Raw genomic sequence first — 22,648 nt, 5'->3', positions numbered from 1 at the left:
CTTGGAATCGAAGAAAAAGGAGTGTGCTGCACACAAGCAGACACGAAAGTATCCCGCGTTTTCAAGTTATTTCCCGACTTATCTAACCTATTTTAGGAAGTTTCGTGAGCCACAGAAGAACAACAAAGATGTATGCCATGTATTCCACAAGTTTGAATGACGTTGGACAACTATTAGACACGTGAAAAAGTTAAATCGGGAAATTATTTCCCGTGTTGCTGCAAATAAAGAAAGGGAATGATTCAGAGTTATGAGGGAGATTTTAGGTGTTTTTAGTATATATAAAGGTTGCTAGAGATACATATATAACGGATCATCGAGAGTTTGCAGAGATTAGAGAGCGTTAGAAATCGAAAAATCAAACTTGCAGGAATATTGCTTCTGCTGCTACACCAAGAACACGAAGAACAGAAGTGTCATCCTTCTATAATGAAAGCGACAGTTTTCTGTAACAGTTTAAATTCAAATTTGCGACATTTAATTCAAATATGCAACGTTTGTTACAGTTTCTTTTGTAACGCTGGGTTCTGCAACACTTATATTTATTGTGAATTGACTGCTTTATAACTCTTCCTTACTTTTGAGCTATAAACATGTATTTTGAGCGAGTGATTAAGATGTGGAATTAAAACCCTTTGCTGAGGCGACGGATGAAGCTATTTTTCCAATTATGTGGTAATATCTATTTAATTAATTTCTGTAATTCTTTTTATGATTATTTGCATTGAATCAAAAACTGAAATAATGATTTTTATTAACTCGTTGTGTTTTATGGTGCATGCTTAGCTGAGGGATCTTGATGTTCCATGCTTGAGATTAATAACTAGTATTTTGAAACTCTACTATTGGCAATACTTTAGAATTACAATTTCTTTTGTTGGAGCTATATTGTTTAGAATTGCATGATAATTATTAATATTGAATCACATAAAAATTTGGAAAATAGTGGAATCCTAGCCCCAGTGTTCTCAATACTCTTGATACTTAACTTTTAATTAAATTTGATACTTTTAATTTTAGAATTTAAATCTAGAATCAAATCTTTATAAGTCTGAGAATCGAATCACTTTTCTTATCACAATCTGTAACACATCAATTTTTGGCGCCATCGACGCAGACTTGTATTTAGGTTTTAAGTTTATTTTATTTTTTTTAGGTTTTTTATTTTTTTATAGATTTTTTGTGCTACTTCACGTCTTTGGTATTTTTTTTGTTGTTGTGAAGGATTGACCCGAAGCTAAAGGTGAAAAGTTGAGCTTGCCAAAAGAAAAAGCAGAAACCGAAGATATTATTTTTGGACTTTTATTTTTATTAGTTTCTTTATTTCCTTTTCGGACTTGTAATTTTCTTTTATTTTTTTGTTTATTTTTGGTATTTTATTTATTGTAAAAAAAAACACTTGTACACACCAATTGCATCTTCGTCTGCACCGACTTTAGGAAAACACGTGGTTTAGTACGGTGATCCCTCTGGGCGTTATTATCCAAAACACCACAAACCTCAGCCATGTACGTGTGACTAGTCTTTGACTGTAGTATATTTTCTTGTAGGTAACCCAAGATTACCTAAATTAGTGAGCCCAGCATTTGCATGTGCACACTGTTTGTTGAATTCTTGTATACTAGAACGTAAGAGGGACGCTTTAGGTAGATTTATCAGTGAGGAACCTAGGAGTTCTATCTTAGGAAACAAGAATCTTGAATACCTTAATCTAGAGAGTCTTGTTTTTGGACGTTCTTCTCATAGTGAGAAAAGTATCCCTAGTACTCCTATAGTGCCACTAATGACAACTGTGAGAGATTATATGTAGCCATCTACGTCCAACCGACCATCGTGCATAAGATTTCTAGTCACTACGAAGAATTATGAGTTGAAACCTGATATTATTCAAATGATACCCTGTATCTTTAGGGAAAGATGATGAGACCCATACTTTCATGTAAGGGATTTTAAAGAAATTTGCGGAACAGTTAGAATTAAAGAACTTAGTGATAAAATTTTAAAACTTAGATTGTTCCCCTTTTCTTTGAGAGATAAGACTAACTCATGGCTTCATAATTTACCATAGGAGTCCATAACAACGCGGGATGAACTTATTGTTGCTTTCTTCGAAAAGTTTTACCCAAAACATAAAACCGCATCTATTAGGCCGAAAATTAGTGCCAGTGTGCAACAGGAAGGAGAGTCTCTTTATAGATTTATAGAAAGATTCAATGATCTCTTGGCGCAGTGTCCCCATCATGGGTTTGAGAAAATTAAACTAGTGCAGATTCTTTATGACGGGTTAACTATTCGACCAAAGCCATGGTTGAGTCATTATGTGTTGGTGGGTTCTTGAACAAAACTGCTGATCAAGCATATTTCTTTTTAGAAGAAGTAGCTGACAAATCCCAACATCGGGAATCATGTGTAGAACCCCCAAAAATACTTTTTGTAAATGGAAATAACACCAATATAGTATACTCAAGCTTTGAGTCAGATGCTAAGTTTGATGCCTTATCTAGACGGTTAGAAGCATTAGATTGATTTAGTTTAAACATAAGTGTTTTTTTGAAACTAATGATAGGATTAAAACTTCTTAAGTCTCTAGTTGCAGAATAGAGGCCAATAACTCATTTTTGGGAAGGAAAAGTTAGTGAAGAAAAAGCCCATGCTATTTATAACAACTTTAGATTTGATAACCGTAAAAAGTTTGATCCATATTCAGAGACCTATAATCCCGGTTGGAAAAAGAACCCGAATTTATCATGGTCCCAAGGTCAAAATCAAGGTCAGACTAGTAATCTCCAAGTTCCACCAGTGTTTAGTTATCCTAAGAACCCATTAGAGCCAACTTACTCTCAAAACCCTTTCGAGGACAAGATGACTCGCTTAGAGGAATATTTTAGTACATTAACAAAGACCCAGAAAATGTTAACAACGAGCCATATTAGTTTTCAAAAGGAAACCGAGCAAAATTTTCAAACGCCAAGACTTTTGCTAAGTTAGAATTTCAAATAGGTAAAACAACTCAGGTTCTAAGTGAGAGAGAAAATGGAAAGCCCTAGTCAAACCAATCCTAATCCCAAGGGAGATAAAACATTTAATCAAGTACATTCTGTCACGATCCTTAGGAGCGAAAAAACGGTAGACAACAAGGTAGCCAAGCCTAATAGTGGACATACTATAGATCCACCTTATAGTTCCCAAGAGGATCCACTAACTGAAGAGACTAATAAAGTTTATAGTGATGTCAATGCGGTTACTGATAGGTCCGACTTTGTGCCTGGAGCCCCATATCCACAGTTGTTAGCTCCAACAAAGAAATAGTCAACTTTCAACGAGATAATAGAAACATTTAAGCGGGTGAACATTAATATCCCATTATTAGATGCAATTAGACAAATGCATGCTTATGCCAAATTCCTTAAGGATATTTGTACACGAAAGCGTAAGGTTAATGTCAATAAGAAAGCCTTTTTAGCTGGTAAAGTAAGTTCAATCCTTTTAAACCAAACACCCCCTAAGTATAAATACCCTGGATGCCCCACTATATCCTGTGTGATCGATAATCACTCAGTTGATAAGGCGTTGCTTGACTTATGATCTAGTGTTAACTTACTCCCATATCATGTTTACAACCAAGTAGGCCTTTAGAAAATTGAACCGACTAAAATGACCCCACAGTTAGATGATAGGTTTGTCAAAATAACTTGTGGTATCGTAAAGGATATTCTAATTGAGGTTGATAAGTTTATTTATCCTGTAGATTTCGTAATTCTGGATGCCCGACCTGTTCATGACCCTAGTGCTCAAATACTAGTGATTTTAGGTCGCCAATTTTTAGCCACAACTAACGTCGTCATCAACTGTATGACCGGACTTACGAACATATCCTTTGGTAATATGACCACTGGACTAAATGTATTTAATTAATGTTACTAGACAACCTTCTGATGACTCATAGGAAGTGAATATGATTAGCACTTTAGTTCAGGATAATTGGGAAAACACTTTTTCTTTGGATGAATTTGATGAGACAATTCTATTAAGTCAATTGGGTGACCAAACTGTAGAACTAGAATAAGCTCTCGAGTACTTTAAAGACTCTGTGGTCTAGGTCTTACAGAGAGTAGTGATGACCCTAAGTTCAGGGAAATGATCTAAAAGAGGCTCCTGAGTATTTTAAAGACTCTGAAGATCCAGAAATTCAAGCAATAGTTAGAGGTTTGTCTGAAAATACCGACTACCCTAAGTTTGGGGGTAATGATGGTCAAATATCCTTTAGTAGCTATTTTGGGGGTGCCCTTATCCAAAGTGATTGTCAAGTATCCCATTAAAAGTCCTTAACTTGGGAATCGAGCCTAGTGTGTCTGAGGTATTACTTGAGTCTCTTCCGACTCCACAACCTGATCCTCCTGATACTGTCCAGGAGGAAATCCAGTTATTAGAGACCCGTTGTTCGGATGAATATATTTGTCAAGACACTCATATTAAGCCCAAGTGGGCGTCGCTGAAAAACCCAGTTGTCTTGCAAGAAATTTTAGATCAGGTTGTGCTCTGGCTGTTGATTTTTCTGGTCCGATGCAGTTGTCTCATAATTGTGGTAGTATTATTTGGTTTTGTTGACCCACAGTTGTTTTAACTGTTGATGTATGATTTGAAAAGGTAATTAACCATTTTGTAGTATTTAATGTCTGGCTGAAGACTTTAAACTTAGCACTACTTGGGAGGTAACCCATGCTCATGCAACACGGTAATATCTTTCCTTAACTCTTTTGCTTCAAGTGGTAAAAGTTTCTCCTTGTTCATGCTTTAAATTTCATCTTCATAAAATTGAAAACAATGTTAGCATTAAGTTTGGGGGTATGTGAGAAACTTTTTAGTTGAATTATTAAACTCCAGAGCCTAGAAATTGTTTCCAATTAAGGATACACTAACCAATCTAAGTCGATGAAAGCATCTTGGTTGTAGGAGTTGAGGAACCCAAAAATAGAGTTTATTCACAGAGCTCGAGTGTTAGAAATAACATGGTAGTTTAGACATATCTCATTGAGTCCTTATTACTTTTTTTTAAAAGTTTTTTAAAAATAATAATATTATTACATCATGAGTCGTACCGAACTTTGGTTGGTATCCTTAGCAACAAACTGAGCTCCAACACCTTTTCGAATAACAATACCTAATCTATAAAAAAAAAACTGCCCAAACCACTACTAGCATAATTACTAACTAGACAATTTTTCAGACGCTTAAAAAAACACAAAGTATCTTCACTAAGTTCTCCTAAAGTAGAGAAGCTAGAACACCCAAACTGTAGCCATGCGAGACACACTTTTCCAAGTATTTAGAGCATTTATGCGAGACAACACTCGAAATAGATTTACCTGGAACTAAAGCACGAGTACTTTCACCAGCGAAGGGCGAGACGCCCGTGACATCCATACAAATATCTTGGCCATTCTCCCAGTTATAAACAAGGATGTCAGCAGGTCGTCAATCTCTGTCATCATTGGACAAAAACCCAAGAGCAACTTCCTTACACGCAGGCACACCAGATTTGTAACAAATGTCAGCAGTTACATAACGTACAAGGTCATGTCAAAACTTGAGTCCAATATACTTAACACAATGGAGCGCCTGATCGCCAAATATATTCATAAATCTATTACAGCTTGAGCACAAACCATTCTCGACAAACAAAGGGATGCCAAGACGATAACAAAGTACAGCTCTGAACTGTCTTAGCCCGAGACATTGATTAAGCCCACTAATTGGTACAACCAATAGATAATCTATTATGAATCAATTAGTTGGTTTGAAACAACACATAACAGTAACCTACTCTTCCAAAGGAATTAGCCTGAATTTGATTAATTTCTTTTTTATTACCAGTTTCAACAAATAATTGAGAATAAATACATCAATTACTCCTCTCATCACTCAGACTCACTCAAAAGCCGTTAGATCTCTTCTACCTACTAATCATGTGACTAAGAAAGCAAAATTAAAGCAACCAAGGAAATGAGGACACGTACAACACATAATTGACCAATTCAGCTAAAAATCGTGTGACTATTCATCTCACTCAGAAGTTGGCCAATAGTCGTATGGCTGACTCACTAATAGGCATATGAAAATACCCTCACCCTCTAAACATCCTTGTTCTCAAGGATGAATTCAGGAAATTGAGCGTGAATGTGTGAGACATCCTCCCAAGTAGCACTATCAGGCTGAGAGTTTAACCATTGGATAAGTACTTGTTTAACTGTAATCCCTCGTCTTAAGCTTTCCCAATGGTCCAGAACAGCTACATGAAGGACAATGAAAGCACCAGAAATGTCCACCAAGGGAAGAAATGCAGATGGAATCGTATGCTGACCAACCTTTTTCTTTAGTTGAGATACATGAAACACAAGATGTATTAGATTTAACTTGTAAGCAACAATACCCACCTTCTGTAAGACTTCAAAGGGGCCATAATATTTTGCTGAGAGCTTAAAATTCTATCTGAGGGCCACAGATGACTGTCTGTATGGTTGTAACTTCAGAAATACCCAGTCACCAACATCGAAGGACCTGTCACATCTGGAGTTATCAGCATAAAATTTCATTATTTCATGAGCTCTGAGTAAGTCTTCATTCAGCAACTGCAACATGTGGTCTCTCTCTTTCAAGTATTCTTTAACAAAATCAAATGAAGTAGTAGAATGGACATGAATGGAAAGACGTGGAGGAATATAACCATACAAAGCTTGAAACGGTGTCATCTTAAGACTGTTGTGATAATTGGTGTTCAACCGCCATTCAGCCAGAGTTAACCAATTGGCCCAAAATTTTGGATTAGTACCAGTCATGGACCTTAAGTATTGCTCCAAACATGCATTGTTTCTTTTTGTTTTCCCATCTGACTGAGGATGGTAAGCTGTACTGAGATGCAACGTGGTGTCTAGAGACTTGAATAACTCTTGCCAAAATTGGCTTATGAAGATCTTGTCCATATCTGACCCTATAGAGGATGGAAAACCATGTAGCTTAAAGACATGATGCATAAATTATTTAGCTACAGAAGCAGCTGTGAATGGCTTAGAGCAATAAAATGGCTATATTTTGTGAGCCTGTCAACAACCACTAATATGACAGACTTCCTATTTGAAAGTGGCAAACCCTTAATGAAATTCATAGATATATGTTTCCAAGCAGTATCCGGTATAGGCAATGGCTGTAAGAGACCAGCAGGAGTAGTGTGTTCAGATTTGTTACATTGGCACACGTCACAAGTAGCTACAAATTGGAGAATGTCTTGTTTCATCTTGGGCCAGAAGAAATAGGCTTTGGCTCTATTATAAGTACCTCACATTCCTGAATGACCACCAATAGCTGAAGCATGTACTGATGATGCGTGTCGTAACCACAACAATTTAATCAAGATATTTCCCAATAATTAACTGGTAATATAGCGGTAGTAACGATCGTTCCCATAGAAAGCTGTGTAATTGATATGTTATTTAGTTCAGCAAAATAGTAAAAGACAAAGGGGATTGGTTTGATTATAATAAACAAAAAAATAATAAATAATAAAATGAAAAGATGATTAGGAGTCACTCGTCGTTACCAAACGTTGACTTGCATAGTATACTCGTTTACCTTTCGTAAGAATCAATTATCACCATCCGTAGAATAGCAGGTACGCTTAGCCATCTCCGAAGTTCCTTGTGCAATCTGATACCGAAGCGCTCGCATATCAGGTTCTTTCCAACCGAACCACCAAGTAGTAGCGCACTCAAGGTGTAACCCAATCAGAAACTTTAAGTTATATGAACTTAGGTTAATCCTAACAGTTTGACTCTTAGCGCAAGGTCCACTTATTAGTGTTGTCTTCACTCGCAATTGCTCCACATAATCCCTCTTCAAGGTCTCGCGATTTCTACTTGTGTAGGAGATGCACGACAATTACGGATCGCTCAACTCTCCACTAGCAATAGAATGATCAATAAAATAATCCAATTGTACAATTGAATATTCTAGAAATCAATCATAAACCCTAGGTATAGAAAAGACAATCGATAATATGATAAAAACTTCAAATAAACTTTGTGTAATAATTAAGCTTCACGCCCGGAACTTTGAATTCATCTTAATCAATAAAAATTTAGCTTCCCATGATTACACAATTACCCGGTTTCCCCCTAAAGGGGTAAACCCTAAAATATGAATGGAGAACAAAAGTGTATTATGAGATGTAGAGATATATGATTTTTAGGTTAAGAAGTCTCTTAAATAATCTCCAAGTTGTAGCTGCGCCCGTGCTCGATTCCCGTGCAAAAAAAGGTTGCCATAACTCGGCAAACATCCAAAAATACGCCACTTCCAAAAGCTGGCCGTGTATTGACATTGTGAAGGCAGACAATGGGCTTGCTTCGAATCCAGCCCAAGTCCGTTATTAGTCAGTAAATGGCATGTCAGTTACAGGAGACTGGCAGTGCATCCTGTTTAATTTTTCCACGGAAAAAACTCTTTTTCTGAGATACGCTACGGTTTGCTTTTACCGCCGTAAGCTTCCCTGAATTCTCAACTCCCTTAATCCGACTTGCTCTTCTTCTTGGTTTCCTTCTTATACTCGGCCATACTATTCTTCACTGCCAATCCTCATCTCCAATGGTCATCGATGACATCAACACTCGAGACTCACTTCTCTGCATCTCTTTCGTGCAACAACCATTCGTTTCTCCCTCCATTTTCTTAACTTTCTCGACTCGACCTCTATCAGACTTCATCATCGATGCCCATTCACCAACCTCGAGCAGCAAACCAGCACTCACTCCATATTCTTACATCGTTGTTTCCATCTTTCTCTCTTGTCCTCACTCGAGCTTCTCCATCAATCTGTCATTCGGCCTCTTCACTGCTATTGGCAGAGAGCTTCATCATCATCTCAAACGAAGCACATTATTTCTTCATCATAAACTCGTCCCCAAGCTTGTTCTCACCGTGAACAACAGTCAGCTCCATATCTCTATCAATGACTGCATTTCCATCATCCATCCTTCACAGCGAGCCCCTTCTTCTTGTCTCATGAGAATCACCAACACCATTAACCACCGTAACCTCCTCCTTCTTTTCTGTTGCGTTCCTCCTCGTCTCTAATGACAGCAACATCACCAGCAAACTCCCAGCATCGTCGATCAACGTTAGCAGCTCCTAATGGCAGCAACCCTGCAGCTCGTGTAGCTTCATCGCTACAATCCTCCATTGTTCGTCCATGGCAGCAGGCTAGCAGCAACTATTTCCTGCGTTGTTCGTGAGGTGAAGAAGATGATGGTGGCGACCCGAGTAAAATAGTCGGGTGCCTTTAGTAATCGTATTCACCTGTCAGTTTTAGAAGACTGAGTATAATTTTTTGCATCATTCTTGTTTCACGCATAACTTCTTCGTATGATATTGGATTGACCTCATTCTTTCACCATTGCCTTTGTCTTTTTGTCCTCTTCGAGATGATATCAAGAACTCCTAGATTTCAACGAGTTTTACTTGGTCTTTGGCCTTTCTCTGTTTATAACTAACTTCTTTTATTGCACAATTACGTGCAAATTCACTTCTTTTGGACGATTCACCTAGCAAAACATAAATAAGAGAAAACAAGAGTAATATACAATAATTCGCAAGAATATATATCAATTACTAGCATGGATTCGACACTAAATATATGCAAAATATGCACTTAACAAATTCCCCCACACTTGGCTTTTGCTAGTCCTCGATCAAACTATCTAAATACAACAACTCCATGTCGACGAGGATACAGATGCACTTAGCTAATGCAACATGCCTTTAAACCCCTAGGTTTCCCTAGTGGACGAGTTATAGTCTCGTGAGGGCTTACAAGAGGTATACCCACAAAACCTGCTCCAACTTCAAAGCGTCCTAGCGTCCCAAGCATCCAAAGACCTATGAGGACATAGAGTTTCTGCATGCTAGTAATAATAAGCTATAAATACCAAAGAACACATTCTCGTTCTTAAATGTTGAGTGAGAGATAATCACACCATAATGAGAGAACGCGTGTTTGAGAACGATCAATAAGCGTTTCGCCTCGACTTCTGCCTCACTTATAAGGATTTCATGATAATTACACTCAATAAGATAGCTTTTTTATGGGTCTCACATGTGTGCAGGTAGGAATGAAGAGAGAAATCCTACACATGTTGAATGGTGGGAAGGAAACCTTCTGAATTATTTCTGGAGACTCCACAAAATCGTGGGAAATAAAAGACTTTTTCTGATGATCTCTCTAAGAAAGGAAATCAACCATTATAGCAAGGATGGGAGTACTTACCACCTTCACATCCGATTGCAATGATGAAAGCACCACTCTCACGACATCCAATATAAACGTCTTCCTTCGGCTCGTCTTCTTCATCTTCTTCTTCGTCTTTGGTCTTTAACTGTTGATGATAAACTCTTGATCTTCGTAGAACTTTTCACAATTTGTAACTCTTTTCCTCTATTTCCCCGTTGCTTGAAACTTCTTTGTATACTTTTCTTCCTCATGGCCTTATTGAACAAATAACAACCTAAAGCCAAATGTTTTTGTATTTTCTCTTCTTTTTTTTTCTTTTTTCTTTTTTCTTTTTTCTTTTTGCATTTTGTATTTTTTTTATTTTATTTTATTTTTTAAACAAAAAGATTGCAACTACAAAAATAATAAGGAATTAAAATAACATGGCCATGAAAGAAGTACTTTACCACTTTAATCTTCACAACTTGTATTGTATTTGTATCATAAACTTCAATAACTCTCATCTTTTGATTTTCTTCGCTCTTGTAAATAAGTCTTCAACTTGGATATATAATTCTGTTCCTTATTTGTAAGTCTTCGACATGTATATAAAAATTTGTTGCTTACTTGGATATGAAATTTGATCTTTCTTGTATTATTGCTTGTAAACCTCAAATGTCTTCAACTTTCCTTGTAGATTTTGATGTCGCTCCCTTGTTGATGATGATGGTGTTTCTATGGACCTGTCGTTGGCGAGAGAGAGAATGGTGCTAACTGCAAATCAAACTACAAGAAGGTGGTTTTCATCTATAGACGTCACCCTCATGATTGACAAAATTAGCACTCAAGAGATCGAAGAGTAGTGCTTCTATTGGTGGGAGGTTGGGTATCTCACCATTCTACCCGGAATTAACATACGGTGACACACACTCAAAAGAAAGCTCTTTAGTCAGCTACATAGAAAATTTGGCCTGGTGCCTCCGTTGATTTGAAAATAGGTAGTGCCCACTAATGATTGATCAGCAACTCTAATAATGCATTTCCCTCTGCACCCCATTTGCCACCGGCATGATTAAATCCATTATTTAACACTATAACAAGTAAGAAATCCGAACGTAGTTCCCTACCACTTCCAAGTTCAGTTATGTCAGTCAGAATTCTTTATGTAAACATACCTAAAAGTATGCTAGTGACTCTAAAATCTCTACAAGTTGGAGGTTTTATTCAAATATATACAAAAAATTAGAAAATTTTGACTCAAAAAGGCTAAAAACTCTATATGCAAAAGACTCCCCCCACTTAAACTTCACATTGTCCTCAATGTGTAAAACCGAAAATTCTGAATTCTGACGTAACAGCAGATAAAACGCAAAAACTGTACAAATTGGTAAGGAGTATGGAAAAACACCATTTCACAAAAGTTGTTTTCCTGCGTCTTTTCTACACATTGTCAAAATAGCACAGTGTTTTGATAAACGGTCTGACAGTTATGGTCTCTGGAGTGAACTATGTGCAGTCTTAATTTTTCTGACAAAAAGGTATTCGTCATAATTTTCTTCTAAAATAGATTCCGGACTCTATGAAATTAAACATGGGGATGAAAATATCATATGAAAATAATAAAAACAAAAAAATAAAAGGTTTTAAGATATAAAACCTATGGGTTGCCTCGCATTTAGCGCTTGGTTTAAAGTCGTCAGCCCGACTCTCTTGTTATCATCCATATACCAACAATCTGAAAATCTGGTAGTCCGCCAGAAAACAATCTGCAATTCAAATAACAACTTCACACAATGATTAGCATAATATATGAATAGTGAAATTGTTATAGCTTGGAAGTTTCCCCCACACTTAGTCCTTTCTACACTTGGAAGTGGATAGAGAACATAAAATATGGGAACTTCAAAAGGTTTCTCTTGGTGAACCTGCACAAAGATAGAATCAAACACATCAAGTGGTGGATACTTATAAGAAAAATAATCCGTTAAAACTTTAGAAGCGCACAACTCCAATCCTAAGTGATGTGGATCAAAAGATTTAGAAATATGCAAAGGATTAGACAAACCTTCCACAATCTCTTTTATTAGGGGATCCTCATCATTCTTAAAGAATTGCAATGAATTATTTACCTCATTTGTATGGTGGTCCTCTATCAAACTATTTAGCCATTCTTCGTCAGTTTCTTCTTCAATCAAAATCTCAGCATCATTATAATTCATTGGCAAAATTGAATTGGGTCTTCCACAACTTCAATAAATTTGGCTTCATTCTGAATCACTATCTCTTCAACAACCTCGTCATCGAAATCAGAATCATCTTCTAGAAAGTCTAGTTCATTGGTGCAAATCCTAAAATCATTGGTTGAGTACGTTACACCATTTATAACAACACTTATATCATATCCATTCTCCTCCTTCGGAATAGGCGAGTGATCGTTATAATGATCCGGAGTTGGAATAACTGTACAATTATTGCAAGGACTTTCCAGAGGTTGGTCCTCTTCAAGATACTCATGAATCGTATATCCATTATTGATCATGGTAACGTCAGAATTGATTTGGATTTGAGGCCAAACTTCTTCCTTAGTTATTCCATTCTTAAGTTGATCAATTTCTCTTCTTAGGTTTTCCATAACCTCTTGAAGTTCTTTAAGTGTATCTTCAGTCTTTTTGTTGTGTTCATCCAGCTGTTGGTTTTCCCGATCGAAACTATTCATAAATTGGTGCATTAGATCTTCGAGAGTAGAAGAACTATCTTTAGGAGCATAACTTTCCATATTCTGGTCGCCTTCTTCCATCATTTGAATGTGGTGGTCCAACTTTTGATTTTCCCGATCCATATTATCCATAAACCGGTGCATTAGATCTGTAAGACTTGAAGAATCATGATTAGAAGCATAACTATCCCCCCATCCTTGTGTTTTTTCACTTACATACACGTCATAAGGTTGTTGATTTGCATGAGAATAATCATAAGGTTCCGTAGAATATTGATCATAGCCAAAAGATTGGTTTTGATTATACCCATAGAATGGTTGGTAGCTGTCATAATATTAAGATTGAAAACCAAATTGATTACCACTATAATATGATGATTGGTCTTGTGCCCCATACATGTTATGTCCATAAGGAAACATGACGACTCACAAGAACAAAAGAAGAAGAAAAAATCTAAAAAACAAAAACAAGCTAAACAAATAACAAATCAATTAACAACCGTTCCCCAGCAACGACGCCAAAATTTGATGCGTGTTGTAACCACAACAAATTAATCAAGATATTTCCCACTAATTAACTGGTAATGTAGCGGTAGTAAGGATCGTTCCCACAGAGAGCTGTGTAATTGATATGTTATTTAGTTCAGCAAAATAATAAAAGACAAAGGGGATTGGTTTGATTATAATAAACAAAAAGAATAATAAATAATAAAATGAAAAGATGATTAGGAGTCATTCGCCGTTACCAAACGTTGACTTGCAAGTATACTCGTTTACCTTTCGTAAGAATCAATTATCACCAACCGTAGAATAGCAGGTACGCTTAGTCATCCCTGAAGTTCCTTGTGCAATCTGATAACGAAGCGCTCACATATCAGGTTCTTTCCAACTGAACCACCAAGTAGTAGCGCACTCAAGGTGTAACCCAATCAGAAGCTTTAGATTATGTAAACTTAGGTTGATCCTAGAAGTTTGACTCTTAGCGCAAGGTCCACTTACTAGTGTTGTCTTCACTCGCAATTGGTCTACAGAATCCCTATCCAAGGTCTCGCGATTTCTACTTGTGTAGGAGATGCACGATAATTACGGATCGCTCAACTCTCCACTAGCAATAAAATGACCAATAAAATAATCCAATTGTACACTTGAATATTCTAGAAGTCAATCATAAACCCTAGGTATAGAAAAGACAATCGATAATATGATAAAAACTTCAAATAAACTTTGTATAATAATTAAGCTTCACGCCCGGAACTTTGAATTCATCCTAATCAATAAAAGTTTAGCTTCCCATGATTAGACAATTACCCGGTTTCCCCCTAAAGGGGTAAACCCTAAAATATGAATGAAGAACAAAAATGTATTTTGAGATGTAGAGATATATGATTTTTAAGTTAAGAAGTCTCTTAAATAATCTCCAAGTTGTAGATGCGCCCGTGCTCTATTCTCATGCAAAGAAAGTGAAAAAGCGGGGGTCTAACAACACCACCCAATATTTCGCTTAGCAATCTGTATGGACTAACTCCGGAATACTTTGCTAGAGAATCAACTAGACAGTCAGACTCAATCTAGATGAAAGTATCTCAAGGAGTTAATATCTATCTCTTGATTTGATTTTTACTCAAGCTAAAAACAATAGCGAGTCTTTATCAAATACAAGAAATACTTGGACGGTACCAAAGACCAATGTCCAAGGATCAATCAATATCAATCAACAACCAAAGGTTGGATTTCCAATTGATGATCACGAACGCACAACATATTATTTCAATTATATAAATTATAATGCGGAAAAGAAATAACACAGATACCAGAAATTTTATTAACGAGGAAACCGCAAATGCAGAAAAGCCTCGGGACCTAGTCCAGATTGAATACATATTGTATTAACCCGCTACAAATACTAGACTATTGCAAACTAACTTTGGACTGGACTATAGTTGAACCCCAATCAGTATCCCACCGATCGAAGGTACAGTTATACTCCTACGCCTCTGATCTCAGCAGGATACTGCGCACTTGATTCTCTTAGCTGATCTCACCCACAACCAAGAGTTGTTGTAACCCAAAATCACAGACTTGATAATAAACAGATCTGTCTCACACAGAAAAATCTATAAAAGGATAAATCTGTCTCCCACAGATAAACCCTAGGTTTTGTTCCGTCTTTTGATATGAAATCAAGGTGAACAGGAACCAATTGATAATTCGGTCTTATATTCCCGAAGAACAGCCTAGATTAATCAATCACCTCTCTACAATCCTTCCTGACTACACAAGCGGATTGTCGAGGAATCACAAACAGTGAGACGAAGATGTTTGTGACTTCTTTATCTTGCCTATCGGAGAACTCTCACGATCTCAATCCAATCAATCGATTGTACTCGTACGATAGAAGATGCAAGATCAGATCACACAACTACGATAAAGTAGTATCGGTCTGGCTTCACAATCCCAATGAAGTCTTTATGTCGTTAACCTGATTTTAGAGAAGAAAATAAAAGGTTAATGGATATCGACTCTAGCGGGCACACTAGTAGCACACAGATGTGTGGGGATTAGTTTTGCACAATGCTAGATTTCTCCTTTATTAAATCAGGGTTTTGCCTTAGTTACAAAGCAATCCTTATTCACTGTTAGATGAAAACCTGATTTAGATTCAAGCTAATATTTCTCAACCGTTATATCGAAAACTTAGCTTGTCACACACACTTGGGTAGACGTTTACTAGGTTCGTGAAAACCATGCCCAAACGTGTATGTGTATGTTGGTTCAACATAGTAACCCAAAAGGTTAACCATATGAGCATTTCATATTAACATTGTTCTTCTTCACCATAACTAGTTCAATTGACCCAAATGAACTAGTTAAAGAGTTGTTCAATTGCTATGAGATCTTATGTAACTACACAAGACACAATTGAAACAAAGATGATTCGATTCGATTGAATCGGCTCATGAACATTATAGCCACGGTTTGCATAAAGCATTCCTTAGTAATTTAATGTTTCATGTTCAGAGCACATATTTAGATCATAACCTCTTAAGTTCACAAACAAGTTCGCGGACTTAAGTTAATCGGTTGAGTTTTCCAAACTCAGCAGAAATTCTCGGAAAGAGAACTTCCGCCAGTTCGCGGACTGAGTTCGCGGACTTAGTACACAAACGAGTTTTGCAAAATCCATTAGAAATTCTCGGTCGAGAACTTCCGACAGTTCGCGGACTGAGTCTGTGAACTAGGTTCGCGGACTTGGCAAGCCAATTCCACAATCCTCCCGATTTCTCTTGATCAACAAAGTTAGGAAACTTCAGTTCAAGGAATACATGGTTATGTAATCTAAACTCTCATTTCAATCATTGAGACATTCTCAGACGACGCTATGTAGCCGTTATTCACAGACCGATTCACGTCAGAGCAATTCTCAAAGTGATTGAAACTTTTCATGACTTTCCTCACTAGGTAAAGATAAACTTGATCAAAGCGAAACGCTTTTCCAACACACGATTTCGAGATAAAAGATAAGGAATGAATGCTCAACTCGAAATGTCAAATGTATATGATCTAGTCTATATAGCATACGACTTTTGTCTCATAAGAAGTAAGAGATAGAAGAGATAGACTTTTGAGTGATAGATAAGTTCAAGTCTCCACATACCTTTTTGTTGATGAAGTTCCACGGTTCCTTGTATAGATCTTCGTCGTTGTATGATGAATCGCCATGAAGTCCTTGAGCTCAACTACACTTTTCTATCCTAATCCGAGACTTAGCTATGTAGGCTAGAAATCACGACTTATAGTTTTGATCACTAACATTGACAAACATGCTTGAGATAGCAACGCATGCGAGGTTGACCGAGCTATGCTCTAACAATCTCCCCCTTTGTCAATTTTAGTGACAAAACTATTAATACATACGTAATACAAAAAAGATAAACTTTAGTGGATCCTATTCCATAGTCTAATCTTCAACGTTCCTTGAAATCTTCGTCCTTCCAAGTACTCCAATGATCCCAAAGGTTGTAAGTTTAGCACCATCGTTGTTGAAGATCCGTAGCTATAACAATGAGAGAAATCGAGATTCTCGATCATTATTATACAGTGTCATAGTATTATTATATAACAGCAAAGTCCAATTGTATCACGACTTTAACAATAATACTACGGTAATATGTATCACTCCCCCTTAGTCAATAATCCATCTCGATCATGGAAACCACTCCCCCTTACACAATGATCAGAAAACCATATGTATTTGTAGTGTGAACTACAATATTTCTCCCCATTTTTGTCAATAAAATTGTCAAAGGTACAAGAATGGGATCATAATGAAATTTCCACAAGAGACATTTCATGACCAAAAGAAAAATACATACCAACTTAATTTATATGCAATCTAATAGCCGAAGCTAACAACATTCATCAAGGAGTTTTAAGATACAAGATAACCCCTATAAAATTCCACAGCCGCACTCCTCGCAAGATATTACCATTAAGCACAAGTTCAAAATAACTCTCCCCCATTTGATGTCATTCCCTAGAGAACAACAAGAGTGACCTTAATTTCAAAAGAAAAGAAGGATTTTTTATTGGACACCAAAAACCATAGGAGTGATTTTCTATATCCAAAGCTCAACCAAATTAACCACAAGTAAGCCCATGATTAATTCAATTGGAATACGCAACTAAATCAAACCACAAAAGTGATTAATTTAATTTAAAGTGCTCAACATAAGTAAACTCACGGAGCTACGACTAAGTCAATCACACGAAGATGACTAACTTAACCATTCAAATACTCAACATAAGGAAAACCTTACGGAATATATGACTACATTAACCAAAAAACATGATAGTGTAGCCTTTCATATACTCAACACAAGAACTTGTGGAATATATGAAAACCCAACTAGATTAATTACAAGAGAACCTATAATTAATCTAATTGGAATACAAACAACCAAACTAATCACTGAAGTAATCAATTTAATTATTTTGGGCTCAACATAAGAGAACTTATGGAACCCGACTAAGTTCATCATAGAATATGACAACCTTAACCGTACATGTACTCGACATAAGAAAGAAGACTTATAGAGTACTAACTAAATAACCAAACTAGTTAATTAATTTAGTTCATAATGCTCGACATATAGCATCTTATGGAACAACCAACAAAGCCAAGGTAAATCGACTTAGTTGTAAGGCGCTCAACATAAGATACACAATGGAGCCTTCACGGTAAAACATAATAAAATGAATCAATGAAGATCAATACCGTGGATAACATACAAGGACCTATTCAATTTTCCATCATAATGACATAATAGACTTTATCCTTGTTGACCAAAATATTTTATCTTATTTTCCATCAAATACATGACTGCATAGGCATAACTTTTGTATATGTCAAAAGTCTATTCGTCCTTTAATCAATACGAATACCGACTCATGAACGACATTACTTTTGACTGCAATATGGGACCTTCAAGTTCACGGACGTAAACAATACATATCCCATAAAAATATTGCAATATCACAAACCATTAAAATACTGAATAAACATCATCCAAACGATTTTAGAATTTAAATTAATAAATCTAAAACATTTGAAGATGAAAATCGTTGGACATAGCTATGTGTAATCACAATAGTGGCTATTCCAAACTCTAGTAGTCCTTCTCAAAAACAAGAATAAATTCTCATAAGAAGTTTCCTAGACATCAAGACAAACTCGTAATGCACATATAAGATGATTTGTCCTTAGAGGGTAAAATCAATCTTTTTCTCCCGGATTTACACCAAGAATAGATACCAAATGCGTATAAAAAGATTTTCTTAACAAAGAAGAACATACAAAGTCAATAAAGACCATGCATCATAATTCACACAAGATAATTATGCACATTCAAGAATCTCATAGTAATACGTACTACTGCCCATCTTAAACTTTATTCTTTGTGATTCACCACCAACATTCTTGTAAAAGCTACAAATGAGCTTATAAGAGTGGTACTCCAAGAATCCAAGTGCCCAAGTCCAAGAGAAGTGGAACAAGTGCAACGAAACGGAGCAAAATACTCAAAAAACAAGAGACATGACAAATACCAATCTTAACTCATCCAAATTCAAGTTTTCTCATCTATATTTTGAAGAGAATTAAAATAGTAAGAGAGTGCAAAAAGAATGAGGTCAATCCGAGTTTGGACGAAGAAGTTACGGCCAAAACAAGTTTACCGAATATCGACGTCAAGAATGCATACGGGTTTGCAAATGAATTTTCAAGTCCGCGAACTTAAACCCCTGGACTTTGATTTCAAAATATGTTGTGCATGCCTGGTAGGTGTACCATGTAGCCCAAACATCCCGAACTATTATTTTCAAAACTAAACATTTAAGAACCTTAAACACAGATCAAGTTAGGTAAAAAAGAATGATAAGAAAAGTACGTGAATCATTACAAGTACTCAAACAAGTAATAAAAACATAAAACTCGCTCAAGTTTATAGGAATACCTCTTTAGAAAAGTCCAATTGAGTTCTACAGCCTCACTGAATATAATCCGTGTGCCCCAGTTGTTGTGCTTCCCTCACCGTATGCATAGCAGAACATTTCTTGGTGAGGATGCACTTTCAACACAAACAAGTTATGTTGAGGTGAACAATGTCTTGTTCACCATGGCACCAAGAAAGAGTTTCTTTCCAACAACTCTTAATTCTTGTAGTATTGAGAAACACCCAAGGAATTGTTTTTACAAGTCTATCAAAGAACTTCAAGAGAACCCAAAAATATTTGTGTTTCTGATTTCTTGTTTTCCAACTTATAAAAAACAGTTTCTGCAGATAGTTTTTAGTACTGCGAAGGGAAACTCTTTTGATAAAAAGCGACGTCCTAGATTCTTCATAAAAGAAGACAATATTACTATCTTGATAGGAAGTATCAGTAATTGAGCAACGAATCAATTCATGCTTTGAGGTGATACACTCAGATGACTGAGATTTAAACTCCTCTTGTAATTCGTTTAGTTTATCACAACTAATTGGATTACGCAGGGGAGGAGCATTGCTCTCACTGTTTAGTAAATCAATATCAACCTCAACATGAATATTATTCATCATAACTTGATTTAGCCTGTCAAGAGATTCTTGCTCTTTCTGGAGGTATAACTCAACATCAAGAGATAAGCTCTCAAGCTTCTTTTCAAGCCCTGAAAACACTTCAAGGGATTTTAAACCTGGTGGAGAATTAGATAGAATTTCTTCTACAAATTTTATTAAATAAGTCATGGAAGAGAATTCTGAAATCCCTGGATTTGGTGGTGCATTTATTGAGATAGCACTACTGTCCATAGAGTCAGATCACTACAAACACATACTTATAAGGTCTTGAACGTGTTTGCCTGCTCTGATACCAATTGAAAAAGCTGGGGTCTAACAACACCACCCAATATTTCGCTTAGCAATCTGTATGGACTAACTCCGAAATACTTTGCTAGAGAATCAACTAGACAGTCAGATTCAATATAGATAAAAGTTAATCAAGGACTTAATATATATCTCTTGATTGGATTTTTACTCAAGCTAAAAACAATAGCGAGTCTTTATCAAATACAAGGAATACTTGGACGGTACCAAAGACCAATGTCCAAGGATCAATCAATATCAATCAACAACCAAAGATTGGATTTCCAATTGATGATCAAGAAAGCACAACCTGTATTATTTCAATTATATAAAATATAATGCGGAAAAGAGATAACACAGACACCAAAAAATTTGTTAACGAGGAAACCGCAAATGCAGAAAAACCCCGGGACCTAGTCCAGATTGAATACACACTGTATTAAGCCGCTACAGACACTAGCCTATTGCAAACTAACTTCGGACTGGACTATAGTTGAACCCCAATCAGTCTCCCACTGATCCAAGGTACAGTTGTACTCCTGCGCCTCTGATCCCAGTAGGATACTGCGCACTTGATTCCCTTAGCTGATCTCACCCACAACCAAGAGTTGATGTAACCCAAAATCACAGACTTGATAATAAACAGATCTGTCTCACACAAAAAAGTCTATAAAAGGATAAATCTGTCTCCCACAGATAAACCCTAGGTTTTGTTCCGTCTTTTGATATGAAATCAAGGTGAACATGAACCAATTGATAATCCGGTTTTATATTCCCGAAGAACAGCCTAGATTAATCAATCACCTCTCTACAATCCTTCCTGACTACACAAGCGGATTGTCGAGGAATCACAAATAGTGAGACAAAGATATTTGTGACTTCTTTATCTTGCCGATCGGAGAACTCTCACGATCTCAAGTCAATCAATCGATTCTACTCGTACGATAGAAGATGCAAGATCAGATCACACAACTACGATAAAGTAGTATCGGTCTGGCTTCACAATCCCAATGAAGTCTTTAAGACGTTAACCTGATTTTAGAGAAGAAAATCAAAGGTTAATGGAGATCGACTCTAGCGGGCGCACTAGTAGCACACAGACGCGTGGGGATTAGTTTTGCACAATGCTAGATGTCTCCTTTATATAGCCTTCAAATCAGGGTTTTGCCTTAGTTACAAAGCAATCCTTATTCACCGTTAGATGAAAACCTGATTCAGATTCAAGATAATATTTCTCAACCGTTAGATCGAAAACTTAGCTTGTCACACACACTTGGGTAGACGTTTACTGGGTTCGTGAAAACCATGCCCAAACGTGTATGTGTATGTTGGTTCAACATAGTAACCCAAAAGGTTAACCATATGAGCATTTCATATTAGCCTTTTTCTTCTTCACCATAACTAGTTCAATTGACTCAAATGAACTAGTTAAAGAGTTGTTCAATTGCTATGAGATCTTATGTAACTACACAAGACACAATTGAAACAAAGATGATTCGATTCGATTGAATCCGCTCATGAACATTATAGCCACGGTTTGCATAAAACATTCCTTAGTAATTTAGTATTTCATGTTCAGAGCACATCTTTAGATCATAACCTCTTAAGTTCACAAACAAGTTCGCGGACTTAAGTTAATCGGTTGAGTTTTCCAAACTCAGCAGAAATTCTCGGAAAGAGAACTTCCGCCAGTTGCAGACTGGGTTCGCGGACTGAGTTCGTGGACTTAGCACACAAATGAGTTTTGGAAAATCCAGCAGAAATTCTCGGCCGAGAACTTCCGACAGTTTGCGGACTGAGTCTTTGAACTAAGTTCGCGGACTTAGCAAGCCAATTCCACAATCCTCCCGATTTCTCTTGATCAACAAAGTTCGAAAACTTCGGTTCAAGGAATACATGGTTATGTAATCTAAACTCTCATTTCAATAATTGAGACATTCTCAGAGGACGCTATGTAGCCGTTATTCACAGACCGATTCACGTCAGAGGAATTATCAAAGTGATTGAAACTTTTCATGACTTTCGTCACTAGGTGAAGATAAATTTGATCAAAGCGAAATGCTTTACCAACACACGATTTAGAGATAAAAGATAAGCAATGAATGCTCATCTCGAAATGTCAAATGTGTATGATCTAGTCTATATAGCATACAACTTTTGCCTCATAAGAAGTAGGACATAGAAGAGATAGACTTTTGAGTGATAGATAAGTTCAAGTCTCCACATACTTTTTTGTTGATGAAGTTCTACGGTTCCTTGTATAGATCTTCGTCG

This window comes from Papaver somniferum, chromosome 1 (assembly GCF_003573695.1).
Source record: "Papaver somniferum cultivar HN1 chromosome 1, ASM357369v1, whole genome shotgun sequence".
Classification (NCBI taxonomy): Eukaryota; Viridiplantae; Streptophyta; class Magnoliopsida; order Ranunculales; family Papaveraceae; genus Papaver; species Papaver somniferum.
This window is presented reverse-complemented; position numbering follows the sequence as displayed.